Source organism: Lithobates pipiens, unplaced genomic scaffold (assembly GCF_037356315.1).
Source record: "Lithobates pipiens isolate NorthernLeopardFrog02 unplaced genomic scaffold, aLitPip1_a1.2 Scaffold_8, whole genome shotgun sequence".
Classification (NCBI taxonomy): Eukaryota; Metazoa; Chordata; class Amphibia; order Anura; family Ranidae; genus Lithobates; species Lithobates pipiens.
In genome coordinates, this window is record NW_027507903.1 from 690,280,285 (window position 1) to 690,299,680 (window position 19,396).

General features: G+C 46.6%; 1 protein-coding gene across 9 annotated transcripts in view; it reads left to right on the forward strand.

Annotated features, from left to right (window-relative positions):
- Positions 1–19,396, forward strand: part of LOC143963519 (NACHT, LRR and PYD domains-containing protein 3-like) — a 190,255-nt gene that overhangs the window by 47,542 nt on the left and 123,317 nt on the right. The window contains exon 1 of one of the 9 annotated variants that reach the window (XM_077473184.1): positions 4,797–4,904. The exons of 7 other annotated variants lie outside the window; for them this stretch is intronic. The gene's annotated coding sequence lies outside the window, so the exon portion shown is untranslated. Of the gene's footprint in view, positions 1–4,796; positions 4,905–14,583; positions 14,647–19,396 lie in introns of those variants that run through there. One more of the 9 variants, XM_077473185.1, reaches the window with a different exon arrangement.

A 19,396-nucleotide genomic window follows, 5' to 3' on the forward strand; every position in this document is an offset into this window, starting at 1 on the left:
CCCACGCAATTTAAAATTTTGATTTGGGGTTGCCCTTAAGATTCATACCAGACCCAAAGGCCCCATGCTCTTTTTTTTTTCAATTATCTGTATCTATATTGCCGAGACAATACATTACAACAACATTACAGCCGCGATCAGTTTTAAATGACAATTTTTCCTTTAGAAATGCCATTTTGCTGTGGTATTGTTCTAGACACGGGAAGAATGTGCCACTTTACAGGCATACTATAGACACACCCCAGACATGATATTTAACACATAGCACATAAACGTGCGTTAATTCGCGTTCTGCGTTCTATTTTTTCAATGCAATGTGGGATTTTTGGAGTGTCCTCTGTGTATTTATAAAAAAAAAGCCCATAAACGATAACGCTAAAAAATGCTCATAAATGCGCATAAACGCTAGTACAAAACACTGTTAAAAACAAGTTTTTCAACCAGCGTTTTCTGATAGCAATCTGACGCCCAGAAAAAGCTTTTTTGATCTCCAGTGTGCATGGAGCCTATAGGCCTTTAACCACTTAACAACCGCCCATTGGCGATTAATGGCTTCAGGGCGGTTGTTTAACTCTGAGAGGCCGTTAATTAACGGCCTCCCAGAATTCTGCTCTCGCACGCCCCCTGGGGCGCGCACACAAGAGCATCCGTGACCACCGGATCCAGTGGACCCGGTGCATCACGGATCACGGTAAACGGCCGCTCATCGCGGCCAATTACCGCGTGATTGCTCCGTCAAATGACGGAGTGATCACTTGTAAACAAATCGGTGTCATGTTATGATCGGTACAGCAGAGGGGGACGAAATCTGCATCTGCAGTGCCCACATCGCTGCTCACCGAAATTTAACCCCTCAATTCCTTGTCATTACTCTGCAATACCCTGCAATGCTCTGCAATACTCTGCAATACCCTGCAATACCCAGCAACACTCTGCAATGCTCTGCAACACCCGCCAATACCCTGCAACACTCTGCAATGTTCTGCAACACCCGCCAATACCCTGCACCACTCTGCAACACCCGCCAATACCCTGCAATGCTCTGCAACACCCGCCAATACCCTGCAATGCTCTGCAACACCCGCCAATACCCTGCAACACTCTGCAATGCTCTGCAACACCCGCTAATTCCCTGCAACACTCTGCAATGCTCTGCAACACCCGTCAATACCCTGCAATGCTCTGCAACACCCGCCAATACCCTGCAATGCTCTGCAACACCCGCCAATACCCTGCAACACTCTGCAACACCCGCCAATACCCTGCAACACTCTGCAACACCCTCCAATACCCTGCAACACTCTGCAACACCCGCCAATACCCTGCAACACTCTGCAATGCTCTGCAACACCCGCCAATACCCTGCAACACTTTGCGATGCTCTGCAACACCCGCCAATACCCTGCAATGCTCTGCAATGCAATACTCTGCAATGCCATACTCTGAGATACCCAGCCATAGTCGGTGATACCCTGCAATACCCAGCCATAGACATCCCCCCTCCCCCCTCCCTCCGCTGCTTCTACCGACTCACCAATACGATCAAAGCCAGAATCTTTTTTTTTTTTTCAGACTTCCCAGCTTAGAGGTGAGATGCGGGGTCTTATTGACCTCATATCTCACTGTAAAGAGGACCTGTCATGCCATATTCCTATTACAAGGGATGTTTACATCCCTTGTAATAGGAATAAAAGTGATCAAAAAATTTATTTTTGGGGAAAAAAAAGTCAAACTAAAATAAATAAAGTAAAATGAACAATATTTTTTTTTTAAAGCGTCCCTGTCCCCATGTGCTTGTATGCAGAAGCGAACGTATATGTAAGTCCCGCCCACATATGAAAACGGTGTTCAAACCACACATGTGAGGTATCACTGCGAACGTTAGAGCGAGAGCAATAATTCTAGCCCTAGACCTCCTCTGTAACTCAAAACATATAACCAGTAAAAAAAATTAAATTGTCACCTATGGGGATTTTTAAGTAGCGACGTTTGGCGCCATTCCACGAGCGTGTGCAATTTTGAAGAGTGACATGTTAGGTATCTATTTACCGTATATACTCGAGTATAGGTCGATCCGAATATAAGCCGAGGCCCCTAATTTACCACAAAAAAAATGGGAAAACTTATTGACTCGTGTATAAGCTGAGGGTGAGACATGCCTGTCCATCCCTGTGTCCATCCCTGTGTCCATCCCTGTGTCCATCCCTGTGTCCATCGCTGTGTCCATCCCTGTGTCCATCACTGTGTCCATCCCTGTGTCCATCCCTGTGTCCATCCCCGTGTCCATCCCCGTGTCCATCCCTGTGTCCATCCCCGTGTCCATCCCCGTGTCCATCCCCGTGTCCATCCCCGTGTCCATCCCCGTGTCCATCCCCGTGTCCATCACCGTGTCCATCACCGTGTCCATCCCCGTGTCCATCACCGTGTCCATCACCGTGTCCATCACCGTGTCCATCACCGTGTCCATCACCGTGTCCATCACTGTGTCCATCCCTGTGTCCATCACTGTGTCCATCCCTGTGTCCATCCCTGTGTCCATCACTGTGTCCATCACTGTGTCCATCCCTGTGTCCATCCCCGTGTCCATCCCCGTGTCCATCCCCGTGTCCATCCCCGTGTCCATCCCCGTGTCCATCCCCGTGTCCATCCCCGTGTCCATCCCCGTGTCCATCCCCGTGTCCATCACTGTGTCCATCACTGTGTCCATCACTGTGTCCATCCCTGTGTCCATCCCTGTGTCCATCCCTGTGTCCATCCCTGTGTCCATCCCTGTGTCCATCCCCGTGTCCATCCCTGTGTCCATCACTGTGTCCATCCCCGTGTCCATCCCCGTGTCCATCACTGTGTCCATCCCTGTGTCCATCCCTGTGTCCATCCCTGTGTCCATCCCTGTGTCCATCCCTGTGTCCATCACTGTGTCCATCCCTGTGTCCATCCCTTTGTCCATCACTGTGTCCATCCCTGTGTCCAGCCTACCTGTGTCCTGTGCCTCTTTGTCCTTCTGCAGCCTGTGTCCTTCTGCAGCGATCTGCATGTAAAAACATACGGCGGCCATGCCAGGATCGCCGCACCTCTTCTCCTCGTCTGTGACAGACGGCGGCCATTCCACTGTTCAAAAGCCGTGCCTCCGTCTGTGATAGGTGGAACACTCAATTTCCCAGCAGTCAGTGTTCCGCCTATCACGGACATCCTCTCATCCTCGTCCGTAGTATGAGGATGAGCGGATGTCCGTGATAGGCGGACCACTGACTGCTGGGAAATTGAGTGTTCCGCCTATCACAGACAGGGAGGCGCGGCTTTTGAATAGTGGAATGGCCGCCGTCTGTCTGCACGACACGCTGATCGGGTAGGCAGACGGCGGTGACTCGAGTATAAGCCGAGGGGGCACTTTCAGCCTAAAAAAAGGGGCTGAAAATCTCAGCTTATACTCGAGTATATACGGTACTTAGCGTAACTTCATCTTTCACATTATGCAAAAATTGGGCTAACTTTACTGTGTTTTTTTTTTTTTTTAGCACAAAACATTCAAAAAATTGTTGCGCAAATACCGTGCGAGATAAAAAGTTGCAACGACCACCATTGTATTCTCCAGGGTGTTTTCTAAAAAAAAAAAAACATATATAATGTTTTGGGGTTCTATGTAATTTTCTAGCAAATAAATGATGATTTTTACATGTAGGAGAGAAATGTCAGAATTGGCCTGGGTGCTCCAGAACGCCTGATGGTGCTCCCTGCATGTTGGGCCTCTGTATGTGGCCACACTGTGTAAAAGTCTCACACATGTGGTATCGCCGTACTCGGGAGTAATAGCAGAATGTGTTTTGGGGTGTAATTTGTGGTATGCATATGCTGTGTGTGAGAAATAAACTGATAATATGACAATTTTGTGAAAAAAAAAGTTAAAAAAAATCTTGATTTTGCAAAGAATTGTGGGAAAAAAATGACAACTTCAAAAAACTCCTCAGGCCTCTTACTAAATACCTTGGAATGTCTTCTTACCAAAAAGGGGTCATTTGGGGGGTATTTGTACTTTTTTGGCATGTTGGGGTCTCAAGAATTGAAATAGGCCATCAGTACTTCATGTGTGATCAATTTTCAGATATTGGCACCACAGCTTGTGGACTCTATAACTTTCACAAAGACCAAATAATATCCAGCAATTTGTACTTATTTTTACCAAAGATATGTAGTGGTAGAAATTTTGGCCAAAATTTATGAAGAAAAAATTACTAATCTGCTAAATTTTATAACATAAACAAAGAAAAATTCATTTTTTTACAGAATTTTCTGAATTTTTTCTTTTACAGCACAAAAAATAAAAAACCCAGCGGTGATTAAATACCACCAAAAGAAAGCTCCATTTGTGTGAAAAAAGGACAAAAATTTCATATAGGTCCAGTGTTGCATGAATGAGTAATTGTCATTCAAAATGTGAGAGCACCGAAAGCTGAAAATTGGTCTGGTTATTAAGGTGGTTTAAGTGCCTGGTGGTCAAGTGGTTAAATACCCCCAAAAGAAAGAAAGCTCCATTTGTGTGAAGAAAATGATAACAATTTCATGTGAGTACAGTGCAGCACGACCGCACAATTGTCAAAGTGTGACAGCGCTGAAAGCTGAAAATTGGCCTGGGCAGGAGGGGGGTTTAAATGCCCAGTAAGCAAGACAACACAATGGTATAAATGAGGTTTATTGAAATACACAAACTTTTTTTTTTGCATATGGATTTGTACAAAAAAAAGTTGTGATAGTAATAAGAGGGCGAGGTTATTCTTCTGCTCTGTATACGTCCCTCTCGGAGAGCTCGGAAAACACGTGATTTCCTGCTATGGGGGATGGGGTGATATATACAAGAGACTGTATAAGGAAGTGAAACATTACGAGATCCATCTGAGCGTGTCACAGAGGTAAGAATTTCTTGTATCTCCTACACCACAATACAAATATGTATTCCAGAAAGGTTATCAATCAGCAGATAAAGATACTCCAAACACCTGGTGTTGGCGCTCCAATCATCCCGGCACCATGGTTGTTATGGTGTCAGGATGATTGAAGCACATTATTTCCTTCTTTTCTTTTTTAACCACTTTCAGACCGGACCATTTTGCTGGTCAATGACCAGAGGTCTTTTTACACTTTGGCACTGCGCTGCTTTAACTGGTAATTGCGCGGTCATGCAATGTTGTACCCAAACAAAATTTGCGTCCTTTTCTTTCCACAAATAGAGCTTTCTTTTAAAGGTATTTGACTGACTCTGTGATTTTTATTTTTTGCGATATAAACGTAAAAAGGCCACAAATTTTGAAAAATAAATGATATTGTCTACTTTTTGTTATTAGAAAAATCCAATAAACTCAATTTTAGTCATACATTTAGGCCAAAATGTATTCAGCCACATGTCTTTGGTAAAAAAAGTCAATAATTGTATATTTATTGGTTTGCGCAAAAGTTGTCACATCTACAAACTAAGGTACGTTTTCTGGAATTTACGCAGCTTTTAGTTTATGACTGCCTATCTCATTTCTTGAGGTGCTAAAATGGCAGGGCAGTACAAAACCCCCCCAAATGACCCCATTTTGGAAAGTAGACACCCTAAGGAAATTGATAAGAGGCATGTTGAGCCCATTGAATATTTTTTTTTTTGCCTCAAGCGATTGAATAATGACAATTTTTTTTTTTTTTTTTTTACACAAGGTTGTCACTAAATGATATATTGCTCACACATGCCATGGTTATATGTGGAATTGTACCCCAAAATACATTCTGCTGCTTCTCCTGAGTATGGGGATACTACATGTGGTCGACTTTTTGGAAGCTTAGCCGCGTACGGGGCCCCGAAAACCAAGCACCGCCTTCAGGATTTCTAAGGACGTACATTTGTAATTTCACTCCTCACTACCTATCACAGTTTTGAAGGCCATAAAATGCCAAGATGGCACAAAACCCCCACAAATGACCCCATTTTAGAAAGTAGACACCCCAAGCTATTTGCTGAGAGGCATGTTGAGTCCATGGAATATTTTATATTTTGCCACAAGTTGCGGGAAAATTACAAACTTTTATTTATTTTTTTTTTTTTTCACAAAGTTGTCACTAAATGATATATTGCTCACACATGCTATGGGCATATGTGAAATGACACCCCAAAATAAATTCTGCTGCTTCTCCTGAGTACGGGGATACCACATGTGTGGGATTTTTTGGGAGCCTAGCCGCGTACGGGGCCCCGAAATCCAAGCACCGCCTTCAGGATTTCTAAGGGTGTAAATTTTTGATTTTACTCCTCACTACCTATCGCAGTTTTGAAGGCCATAAAATGCCAAGATGGCACAACCCCCCCCCCCCAAATGACCCCATTTTGGAAAGTAGACACCCCTAAATTTAGGGGTACACTAGTGAGACTCACAGGTAAAAAAGCACCTGGCTGTCAGCGACTATATCAAAACGCTACAAAAAAAACTGTTAGCGATCGCAGGGATCAGGCCTGACTCTGCGAACGCTGCAGTTATGTGTATTGTGTTTTGTAAGTGGCAGTGATCGATCGATACTGCACTTGGGTGGGCTGATCTGGACTTGGCGGAGGGGCTAAACGCAGGTGCTAGCAGGTATCTGGGCTGATCCCGCTAACAATGCGTTTTGGGAAACCTAAACTGCTGGCGACGCTAATATAGATCTGATCAGATACTATATTACTAAGGGAGGTGTATGCTTTGCACATGGGTGTTAGCGGTACTGGCACTAACCTGACACTGCCTGGGGCGACGCAGACCCTATCTGACCCTCAAACTTATATCACCCGCCGGGTGATCAGGGGGTTAAACCTTTATTAGGTAATAAATGGCGGGTGCCCTGAAACTATAAAAAAATAACTAACCAACCAGCGTCACCTGTAACAGTTATATGGTGATCACTGGTGAAAGGGTTAACTAGGGGGCAATCAGGGGGCTTTATGCGGTAGTATATGGGGGTCCCTGGCGCTATAAAAAGCTGTGGCGAACCTAAATACCTACCTGCCTAACTAGCGTCACCTGTGACACTAATACAGCGATCAGAAAAACAATCGCTTATTAGGCTGAGTTCACACTGGAGCGATGCGGGAACGCCACGAATCCGCGGCGGGTTCCCGCATCACACTGCCCTATGCGAACTGCTGGGAGTGTCAGTGAAATGTTAATGACACCCCCAGATCAGTTCGCATATCGAAGTGCGATCTGCAAACTCGGACAGGAATCGGATCGCATGGTGTGAACACCCATGCGATCCGATTCTGCTGCGGACCAAAAAAAGGGTCCCGTGCGAGTTTGCGGCGGGTGCGGCGCGAATTCAGCCATACTATTTGTATGGCTGAACTAGAATCGCACAGAGATCGGATGTGATTTGCACTGTAGTGCGGTGCGAATCACATCCGTTCTCATAAACCGCTGCAATGTGAACCCAGCCTTAGTGACACTGGCAACGGGGGGTGATCACAGGGTTAAACCTTTATTGGGGGGTTAGGGGGGTACCTTAGAATTAAAGGGGGCTAGCCCTAACTGCCTTAACAGTTATTACAGTCACAAATGACACCAATGCAAAAAAAAAAAAAAAAAAAACTCGGACAGGAATCGGATCGCATGGTGTGAACACCCATGCGATCCGATTCTGCTGCGGACCAAAAAAGGGTCCCGTGTGAGTCTGTGGCAGGTGCGGCGGGTGCGACGCAAATTCAGCCATACTATCTGTATGGCTGAACTAGAATCGCACAGAGATCGGATGTGATTTGCACTGCAGTGCGGTGCAAATCACATCCGTTCTCATAAACCGCTGCAATGTGAACCCAGCCTTAGTGACACTGGCGACGGGGGGTGATCACGGGGTTAAACCTTTATTGGGGGGGTTAGGGGAGGTACCTTAGAACTAAAGGGGGCTAACCCTAACTGCCCTAACAGTTATTACAGTCACAAATGACACCAATGCAAAAAATAAAATGCAATTGGTGTCACTGTGACTGGGGGGCAGGGGTGATTGGGGGGGTGATCGGGTGGTGAAGGGGGGGTGAGAGTGTGCCTGGCATGTTCTACTGTACGTGTGGTGTGTTGGTGCAACTCACCGATCCTCTCTCCTCTGTGCCGGAACGAAAAATACCGACACGGAGGAGAGATTACCTCACTTCCTCTGCCTGTGTTTACATTACAGGAGAGGAAGTGATGTCACGCTTCACTTTCATTCGTCAGGACCGATCATGAGGGGGTGGCCCCTCATCCTGGATTGCTCCTGAACGGATACCGACCGCCGCTGGCACCGGGGGGGCCCGATCGTGCCCCCCACCCGCGGGAAGGCAGGGACGTACATGTACGCCCATATTCCTGCCCGTGCCATTCTGTCGACGTACATCGTCGTGCGGCGGTCGGCAAGTGGTTAAGGTTAAACCTCTTTTCTTCTAATTTTAATGAGTAGCCACGTATCTTATTATCCAGAAATATCCAGCAAAATCCAGACACACCACGTCTATGGGCCTTCCTTTATCTAGCTGGCAACTCACCACCTCATAGAAGGTTAATAGTTTGGTTTGGCAAGAACGATTCTTCATGAATTCATGCTGATTACTGCTAATGATACCGTTCTCTTTACTAAAATCTTGTATATAGTCCCTTATCATCCCCTCCAAGAGCTTGCATACTATTGATGTTAGGCTAACTGGTCTGTAATTCCAGGGATGTATTTTGGGCCCTTTTTTTAAATATTGGTGCTACATTGGCTTTTCTCCAATCAGCTGGTACCATTCCAGCCAGCAGACTGTCAGTAAAAATTAGGAACAATGGTCTGGCAATTACTTGACTGAGTTCCCTAAGTACCCTCGGATGCAAGCCATCTGGTCCTGGTGATTTGTTAATGGTAAGTTTTCCAAGTCTAATTCTAATTCTATCCTCTGTTAGCCATGGAGGAGCTTCCTGTGATATGATATGAGGATAAACTCTGCAGTTTTGGTTACTGAAGCCCCCCGATTCCCTTGTGAAGAGTGAGGAGAAGAATAAATTCAATACCTTCGCCATATCTCCATATTTTGTAACCAGATGTCCTTCCACATTCTTTATGGGGCCAATATGGGCTGTCCTCCCTTTTTTACTGTTTATATACTTAGCCACTTCCCACCCAGCCAATGTACATATATACGGCCGGGTGGGCGCTCTCTTCTTCTGAGTAGACGTTTAAGGAATGTGCCGTTCAGTAGGGGGATCGCGCGCAGACACATGCAGCTGTGCGATCCCGATGTGCGCGTGTCACCCGGACACGGCGCATCTCCAAGTGGCAGGAGAGCTCTGTGATTGGGCCTCCTGATCACATGACGGCCATGTCCAATCACAGCCTTCATGTGATGTAAACACAGAGCCGGTTGCTAGGCAATCGGCTCTCCTCTCCTGACATAGAAGTCATCGCTGAGGAGAGGAGAGCAGATCGCTGCAGCCGGCTGGTGATCAGTGAATATGAGCTTTTTACTCACTGATCACCAACCTAGTGTCCCCACACATGTCCCCAAAACACATGTCCCCAAATAATAAAAACACCTGTCCCCCACATATGTAACAGTAAAATCACATGTCCCCAATGATTATCTGCACACATATGTCCGTGATCACCTGCACACATCTGTACATGATCATTTGCGTACATATGTCCGTGATCACACGAACCAATTATTATACACTTAAAGAGGAAGTAAACCCTGATGGGTTTACTTCCTCTTTTTTTCCCTGCAAAGGTAAAGCATAATGGACTACTATGCATCGCATAGTAGCTCATTATGTGTCACTTACCTGACACAGGAGCCAGCGAAGTTGCCGCTGAACCCTGTAGTCCGCCGCGTCCATCTTGCTGGTGGCGTCTCGCAGCTCCGACCAATGACAGCGGCGCAACCGCGATGACGTCACTCCCGCGCATGCGCACGGGAGTCGCGCCTCGCAGCTCCGCCGCTGTCATACGGCGAAGCCGCGATGACGTCACTCCCGCGCATGCGCACGGGAGTCGACAAATTTGGCAAATCCATTCTTGGATTTGCCGCATTTAGTGCGCCTGCGCGCCGCTGTCTACGGCGCATGCGCCGTAGACAGCGGTGCCCATTTTCGGGCAAATATCTCCTAAACCATATAGGTTTAGGAGATATTGCTTGGACCTACAGGTAAGCCTTAATCTAGGCTTACCTATAGGTCCAAGTTGTTTGGAAGGGTTTACTTCCTCTTTAACAATTTATTTTTTTTACCAAAAACATGTAGCAGAATAAATTTTGGCTTAAATTTATGACAAAACTCGATTTTATTGGATTTCTTTTAAAATAGAAAGAAGAAAGTAATGTTTTGTTTTTTTTTGTTTTTTTTTCAAAATTTCCGCTCTTTTTTTGCTTATATCGCAAAAAATAAAAACTGAGTCGTGAATAAATACCACCAAAAGAAAGCTCTATTTGTGCGAACAAAATGATCAAAATTTAATTTGGGTACGGCGTAGCACGACCGCGCAATTGTCACTGAAAGTGTGAGAGCGCTGAAAGCTGAAAATTGGTCTGGGAAGGAAGGGGGCGATAGTGCCCCCCGGTATTGTAGTGGTTAAAGAATTTCTTGGGATTATTTTTTTTTTGCTCTCCTCCACTACGTGTCTTTCGTTTTCTATCTTAGCTGCTCTAATTGCACCCTTTTGTAGCACTGACCCTCGAAGGAGCGGCTGAATTTGTTTGGGCCTGTACTCTGCTATTAAACCCCCAATGACTTGGCTCAGTCCCCTTGACACAGCTGTGGTGTAATATTGGTGTGAATCTAATAGTGAAGGACAAGCCCACAATATGCAATATAATAACAGTATACCTTTGTTATTACCTGGGTATCCGATGTTCCACCTGCTGGAAAAGGAACAACACTCCACACAAATAGTACTTAACCAGAAACGTATTTTCACCGGGGTTAGTGTAAAATAGTAATTACAGCATTTGCACTGTCACACCCACATAATGTAACAGCACAACAGTGTGTACATGTACAGTTGTCTTATATGATCCCTTAGAATGTGTCTCCAATTGGGACTAGTGCTCAGAGTGACTAAGTCTTCCTCTGGGCACCTTCCCACTTCCAGCACACTGTGGTGAACACAAAAATGCAAAGTGTTAAATGCAGTACAACACAATCACTAGGGAGCTCCCCCTACTTTAATAAGATGCAAGGCCTTGCAATAAAAGATGCAGTCTTTGATCTTCTTTCTTCTGCTAGCTATAGGTGTTGTAACAATTGTAATCCAACAGTGGAACAACAAAGGGTTAATGGGAGGTGAATATTAGAACTGTTCCTGTAGTGTGGTACACCTGCAACTGCCTCTGGTGTAATTAGCTTTGGATAACACCGTGCTAATAGTAAGGTGAAGGGTAGGCTTGAGGCCTGCTTAAACTCAGACTCTTTAATAAATTCTCTTCCGTGGCACTACAGGTCCCAGCAACACTGTGTTAAAGTCTAGATGTATAAAAGTGTGTTAGGAAACTATGGGCGACAAACTGGGTCCAAACAGATGGATGCCTCCGCTCCACAAGAACACACACACACACCTCCTTGCAGGCAGGCCATGTGTCTAGAAAGAAAATGGTGGTCGCACAGGCTCTTTTATAGCCTACCCAGCATGCAGTTCAGTACAGGGTGATCATGGGTAGGTCAGGTCACTTGGCATTCTGGGTAGGTAGGTCACAGTAAAATGTAAACAGAACAGTCACTTCCTGTCATCTTTCTAGTGCTATAGAAGAAGGAAAATAATTGAAGTCCATTTCCTGTTTTGGCCACTAGATGGTGCCAAATGCTAAGCTATAACACTGCTCATAGACTTACATTGCATTATGTTAGTAGGCAAAAATACCAGTGCTACACTTACATTTCTTGTTGCATTCTTTGTTAAGAACTAAGGGGTCAAGCCCAACCCCTGAAAAACAACCCCTCACCATCAGTGGCAGCCTGTCCATTAGGGGAGCATGGGCGCTGCCCCCCTATCCATGTGTCTACATGCAGGGCACCAAATGCATGGTATCCAATGGGGTTGGAAAGGCTCTAATAGACTTAAAAAAAAAGGGTGAGCTTCAAAAAAGGGTGGTCTCGGGGTGCAGAGCACTGCGCTCCAAGCCCACCCGGTTGTTTTACAATAGCAAATTAATATTCACTATTCTCACACTGATCCTCCTCCCAGTCAATCAGGAAGTGGGTCCTGAAACCAGTCACCCAATTGGCTGAAAGGACAGGCGATCCTTTTGGATGCCTAGGAGGAGGAGGAGGGAGAAGATGGTAAGTGTGGGGCTAGATGACCTGCCGCAAGACTCCTGGGGGGGAGGGTGACCAAACCGATTGGGAGCAGTGGGGGTGGGGGAGCCACCAGATGAACCAGAGGGGGTGGTTTTTTGCCCACCAAAAAAAACAGAAAACACCAGCCCCCACTGCACACCATAATCCCCCCTCCACAAAATGATTTTGACCAGTGCACAAAGCAAGGTCCATAAAGACATGGATGAACAAGTTTGGGGTATATGAACCTGACTGGCTTGCACAGAGTCCTGAACTCAACCTGATAGAACACTTTTGGGATGAATTAGAGTGGAGACTGAGAGCCAGGCCTTCTCATCCAACATCAGTGCCTGACCTCTCAAATGGGCTTCTGGAAGAATAATCAAACCTTCCCATAGACACTCCTAAACCTTGTGGATGGCCTTCCCAGAAGAGATGAAGCTGTTATAGCTGCAAAGGGCGGAGCCAACTCAATATTGAACCCTCCGGACTAAGACTGGGATGTCATTAAAATTCATGTAAAGACAGGCGTCCCAATACTTTTGGTAATATAGTGTTTCTCAGTGCTGCTGACTGATTGGAAATGATAATATTCCGCCCTGACCATCGATTCAGTTTAAACTAAGCCTATCGTAATTGATCAGATGAGACATTAAGGCTATTCAATTGTTTGTGGATTGGATTGTTTTGATAGCTGTACTATTTATAAACGCACATAAAGGGAACACAATGGTATAAATGAGGTTTATTGAAATACATAAACTTTTTTTTTGCAAATGCATTTGTACTGCGTTAAAAAAACATAAAACCTTTGAGTGCATCTGAGTTTTGTAAACATGTCCTGAAGGAGCCCAGAGGGTGAGTTTAAAGTGGTTGTACACCCCGTATACCCTGCACACCCTGTATACCCTGCACACCCTGTATACCCTGCACACCCTGCACACCCTGTATACCCTGGATACCCTGTATACCCTGCACACCCTTTATACCCTGCACACCCTGTATACCCTGCACACCCTGTATACCCTGTATACCCTGCACACCCTGTATACCCTGGATACCCTGTATACCCTGCACACCCTGTATACCCTGCACACCCTGGATACCCTGCACACCCTGCAAACCCTGTATACCCTGCACACATTGTATACCCTGCACACCCTGTATACCCTGCACACCCTGTATACCCTGCATACCCTGCACACCCTGCATACCCTTCACACCCTGTATACCCTTCACACCCTGTATACCCTGTACACCCTGTATACCCTGCATACCCTGCACACCCTTCACACCCTGCACACCCTGTATACCCGTCATACCCTGTATACCCTGCACACCCTGTATACCCTTCATACCCTGTATACCCTGCACAGCCTGTATACTCTGCACACCCTGTATACCCTGCACACCCTGTATACCCTGCACACCCTGTATACCCTGCATACCCTGCACACCCTGCACACCCTGTATACCCTTCATACCCTGTATACCCTGCACACCCTGTATACCCTGCACACCCTGTATACCCTGCACACCCTGTATACCCTTCATACCCTATACACTCTGCATACCCTGTACACCCTGCATACCCTGCACATCCTGTATACCCTGCACACCCTGTATACCCTTCATACCCTGTATACCCTGCACACCCTGTATACCCTGCACACCCTGTATACCCTGCATACCCCGTATACCCTTCATACCCTGCACATCCTGCACACCCTGTATACCCTGTACACCCTGCACACCCTGTATACCCTGCACACCCTGTATACCCTGCACACCCTGCCCACCCTGTACAACCACTTTTACCTACAGGTAAGCCTATATTAAGGACTATATGTACCTGTAGGTGCTGGAAATATCTCCTAAACCTCCACCATAGGAGATATGTATAATAAAGCTGTGCACCGATGTCTACAGCACATGCACACTTTAGAAAGGGCAGATCGTGTCATTTCTAAAGGGGTCATGCCGTGACTGACGGCTGCCACGTGTATGCACGTGAGTGACGCTACGCGACTTCGGCCCCCGGAAGGAAGAGGGGTGAGAATGGTTGCTCGCTGCTAGTGGGGACATCGGTGACATTGCAGGCTTTGGTTTCAGGTAAGTGACACATAATGGGTTACTATATGATGTGATGTGATGCATAGTAGCCCATTATGCTTCACTTTTGCAGAGAAATGAAGACAAAGTAAACACATCAGGGTTTACTTCCTCTTTAACCTCCAGCTCTCTACACGGCCCTCTCGGAGACCACAGATCAGGAAACATGCGATTTCCTGCTATGGGTGTGAGAGAGATATACAAGAGACTGTTGTAAGGAAGTGAAGCATTGCGAGATTCGTCTGAGCGTGTCACAGAGGTAAGAATTTGTTGTATCTTTCTGACTTTTTGATTCTGAGATGAACGAGGGATGGAGGGAGAAAGAAAGAAAGAAAGAAAGAAATAGGGAGGGAAGGAGAGAGAAGGAAGGAAAGACAGAGGGATGGAGGGACAGCAGGCCCAGATCCTACATCACAATACAGATATGTGTATTCCAGAAAGTTTATCAATCAGCAGATAACGATACTCCAAACACCTGGTGTTGGCGCTCCAATCATCTTGGCACCATGGTTGTTATGGTGTCAGGATGGTTGAAGAGCATTATTTTTATTATTACATTGTAATATAAAATGAAATAGTTCAACTCACCATAATGCAGAATCAGTGAGAGCCCTTAGGGCGCCACTTGCCACATCACCTGTCACCAGATGCCATCAGGTGCCCCAAGCAGAGTCCCTCCTTACATCAGGTGCCCCAAACAGAGTCCCTCCTTACATCAGGTGCCCCAAGCAGAGTCCCTCCTTACATCAGGTGCCCCAAGCAGAGTCCCTCCTTACATCAGGTGCCCCAAGCAGAGTCCCTCCTTACATCAGGTGCCCCAAGCAGAGTCCCTCCTTACATCAGGTGCCCCAAACAGAGTCCCTCCTTACATCAGGTGCCCCAAGCAGAGTCCCTCCTTACATCAGGTGCCCCAAACAGAGTCCCTCCTTACATCAGGTGCCCCAAGCAGAGTCCCTCCTTACATCAGGTGCCCCAAACAGAGTCCCTCCTTACATCAGGTGCCCCAAGCAGAGTCCCTCCTTACATCAGGTGCCCCAAGCAGAGTTCCTCCTTACATCAGGTGCCCCAAGCAGAGTCCCTCCTTACATCAGGTTCCCTCAGCAGAGTCCCTCCTTACATCAGGTGTCCCCCGTAGAGTCCCTCCTTATACCATTGACTTGGATACAAATGTGGGCTAAAAGTTTGTGTGTCCTAGAGGGCTCTGTGCATGGAGGGAATGGAGGTGACTTGGGGGTCCCAGAACTCTGACGTCACCCCTCTTCACCTGGGTATGGGCCGCACCCTCAGTAGCGATGCCATTGGTGATTTGTTCTCCGTGCCAGGATGCACGAGAATGTGGTGTATACACCGCTCCTCCACCGCTCCAAAGATAGTGCTTGCAGGAGTTTTTTTAATATCCCGCCAGCGCATCACCTCGGTGTTAAAGCCCTCAGGCCATTTTTCAGGCACTTTACAGGCACTATTTTTAGTCCAAAAGTGCCTGAAAAACACCTTAGTGTGAAAGGGGTCTACATGCCGGTTCACACTTTGGCTACTTTCACACTGGGACGGGCACCGGCGGGCGCTGTCAGTAAAGTGGCGCTATATTTAGTGTTGCTTTACTGTCGTTTTTGCAGCAGAAAAAAAAGGGTTAAACTTGCAGCGGCGCTTTGCTGGCGGATTTGCAGCGCTACCCCATTGATTTCGATGGGAAGGGGCGCTTTATGAGCGGTGAATACACGGCTCCTATAGTGCTGCAAAGATGCGGCTTGCAGGACTTTTTTGACCGTCCTGCAAGCGCACCGCTCCAGTGTGAAAGCCCTCGGGAGTGAATTGAGTGGCTCTTTCAGGGCGCTTTGCAGGTGCTATTTTTAGCACTATAGCATCTGCAAAGTGCCTCAGAGTGAAAGTAGCCTTTTACACTGTGATTTCCCAACAAATTCTGTGCAGACAGATTCTGCGCCACATCCAAATCACACCCTGTTCAACGCAGTGTGATTTCCAGAATTGGATCACATGGGTGTGAACACTCATGCAATCTGAATCTGGTGTAGCCAAAAAAAAGGGTCCTGCACCACTTTGGAACAGATGTGGTGCGATTTGAGGCATACAGAATGAACGCCTCAAATTGCACTGCGGAAGAATCGCATGTGAGTTCAACAGAAATGTGGTGCAATTCCTGTTCAAACCTCGCATGCAGTTCCCGCACCACATAGTGTGAACCAATTCTGGTTCACACTGGAGCAATGCCAGAACCCTGCGAATCCAGTGCGGGTTCCCGCATCGCATACAACTCGCAGGCAGTTCACACTGCACTATGCAAACTGCTGAGAGTGTCACCCCAAATCAGTTCGCATATCGCAGTGCAACCTGTCAATTCAGACAGGAATCGGATCGCATGGGTGTGAACACCCAAGCCATCCAATTCTGGTTCAGAACCAAAAAAAAGGGCCCTGTGCCAGTTTGCTCCGAATGTGATGCAAATTCAGACATACAATCTGTATGGCTGAGTTTGCATCGCACAGAGATCTCATGTGATTTGCACTGCAGTGCGAATCACATGGGATGTCGGACAGCACAGCAGTGTGAACCGGCCCGAATTGTAAAAAACTGCCGCACATGGATTGCTTTTCAGAGGTATTAGACAGGCGGTGAGGAGGAGATATATCGCCTCCTCACCACCTGTTTTAACCCCCTAAATGCCGCATCACCCTCACCACAACTATGTGCTTGGACAAGGATATGGGAAAGTTGCAGCACAGACTCTTTTATTTGGTTGCATTTGGTGAGCGGTAGTGCCCGTCAAATGCAACTGGTGATAAAAGACCCCTTTCACACTAAGGCACTTTATAGGCGCTATAGCGCTAAAAATATCACCGGCATAGCGCCTGTAAAGAGCCTATCCTGTCTCTCCAGTGTGATATCCCGATGGCTCTCACACTGGAGTTCTGCGCTGGCAGGACGCCAAAAAAAGTCCTGCAAGCCGCATCTTTGAGGCGCTTCAGGAGTGCAGCACCCCTGCCCATTGAAATCAATGGGCAGTGCCACTGAGGTGCCAGCTAATCCCCACTGCAGCGGCCCTTTGAACCCTTTTTCAGATGTTAACGGGGCTAAAAAGCACCCCACTAGCGGGCAAAAAGCGCAGGAAAAACTACCGTAAAGTGCCGCTAAAAATAGCGGCGCTTTACCGCCGACGACCCCAAAGCCCCAGTGTGAAAGCAGCCTTATGCCCTGTACACACGATAGAATTTTCCGACAACAAAATCCATGTTTTTTTTTTCTGACGGATGTTGGCTCAAACTTGTCTTGCATACACACGGTTGCACAAATCTTGTTGGAAATCCCGATTGCCAAGAACACGTGTGACGAGAAAAATGAAGTCCAATAGCCGGTGCGGCTCTTCTTCTTGATTCCGAGCATGCGTGGAACTTTGTGCAATGGAACTGTGTACACACCATCAGAAAATCCGTTGTAGGAAAATTTCAGATCCAGATCTCAAATTTTGTGTGACGGAAATTCCGATGGAAAATGTCTGATGGAGCCCACACACGGTCGGAATTTCCCACAACAATCTCACATCGAACATTTGTTGTCGGAAAATCCCATCGCGTGTACGGGGTGTTTTTCTTTCTGCAGTCACAAAGCATCGCGGCTCCACCATGTGTACACCCTCAGCTGCGGCCTTGTCAGCAATTCACTCCAGCTTCTGCATTAAAACATGCTTGGCTTTCTATTTTTTTAACTGCTCGCCAACCGTATATGCTATATACAGTGGCGGCTCATCCATAGGGGCGCCCGGGTGCCGCCCCCCTCCAGGCAGTCAGTCACAAAAAAAAAAATTTGAAAAAAAAAAATTTGAAAAAAAAAATTTGAATTTTTTTTTCTTCAAATGGCCCTTTAATTCAATCTTATTTTTATTGAGATATAGAAGCAAGACAGGAGGGGAAAAAAAAGAAAAAATACAGAATATTCCGACATATTCTTTTTACATTGTTACATAAACATAAAAAAAGAAAAACCACAGAGAAATCCACTCTACTACAGTGGTGTTGAACTATCACAAGATTAAAGTGTTTGTTTTGAGCTTCGATTTAGGTAGTATGGTAAGAGAGCCTGTAGTCCTACCTTGATTAGTCTAAGTTAAAGTGGGTGTGTGTGCACCACTATCCTCTCAGCGGGTGATGCCCACTCATAACAGGTAGACTAGGGCTATTGTGCTCATTCTGGCAACGTTCACTCTGGGGGGGAAGCTCTGTATGTGCCACCATGCTGGTCTAATGAGACTAGAGGTCATAACTTAAGTAATCGGGTATTACTGCAACTTGTATAGGGGAGGGAAGAAAGGGGGAAGAGAGTGAGGAAAGAGGGGTCAGGACAGTAAAGAGCTTAGGGATCAAAAGATATACATTCCACCCTGATCACACAGGTGTATTAGTAGAGTCCTCTGTGGCCTATGAGACAAACTCTGAGGAATATCGAAACATCGACCATGAGGTCCAGGTCTTAGAGAATTGCTCCTCCCCACCCGTTTCCTGCGACAACATTCTTTCCAAACTATTAATTCGATCCACTTCAATTGCCCAATCCCCCAGGGAAGGCATGCTCATTGACTTCCAATGTCTGGGCAACACCGTTCTAGCAGCAGCCAAAAAGTGATGCAGAACGTCTTTCTTGACTGACTTAAGCGGTCCCGGGAGCAGAGATAGCAGAGCCATCTCAGGAGAGGGTGCGATGGAGGTCGCCATGAGTTTGCAGTACAGGTCAAGGATCTTTTGCCAGAACTTCCTCACAGGGGGGCATGCCCACCAAATGTGAAGTAAGGTTCCCTTAGATGACAAGCAACGCCAGCAAGTATCCAGAAGTGTCGAGTTGATTCGGTGCAAAGTCGAAGGGCATCTGTACCAGCGGGTCAACAGCTTGAACCCCTTTTCTTAAGAATTGGAGGCTACGGACATTTTGTGGGTCAGCATGAAGCACTTTTGCCAGTCTACAGGCGAGATGGAATGGCCCAGGTCTTCTTCCCATGCCTG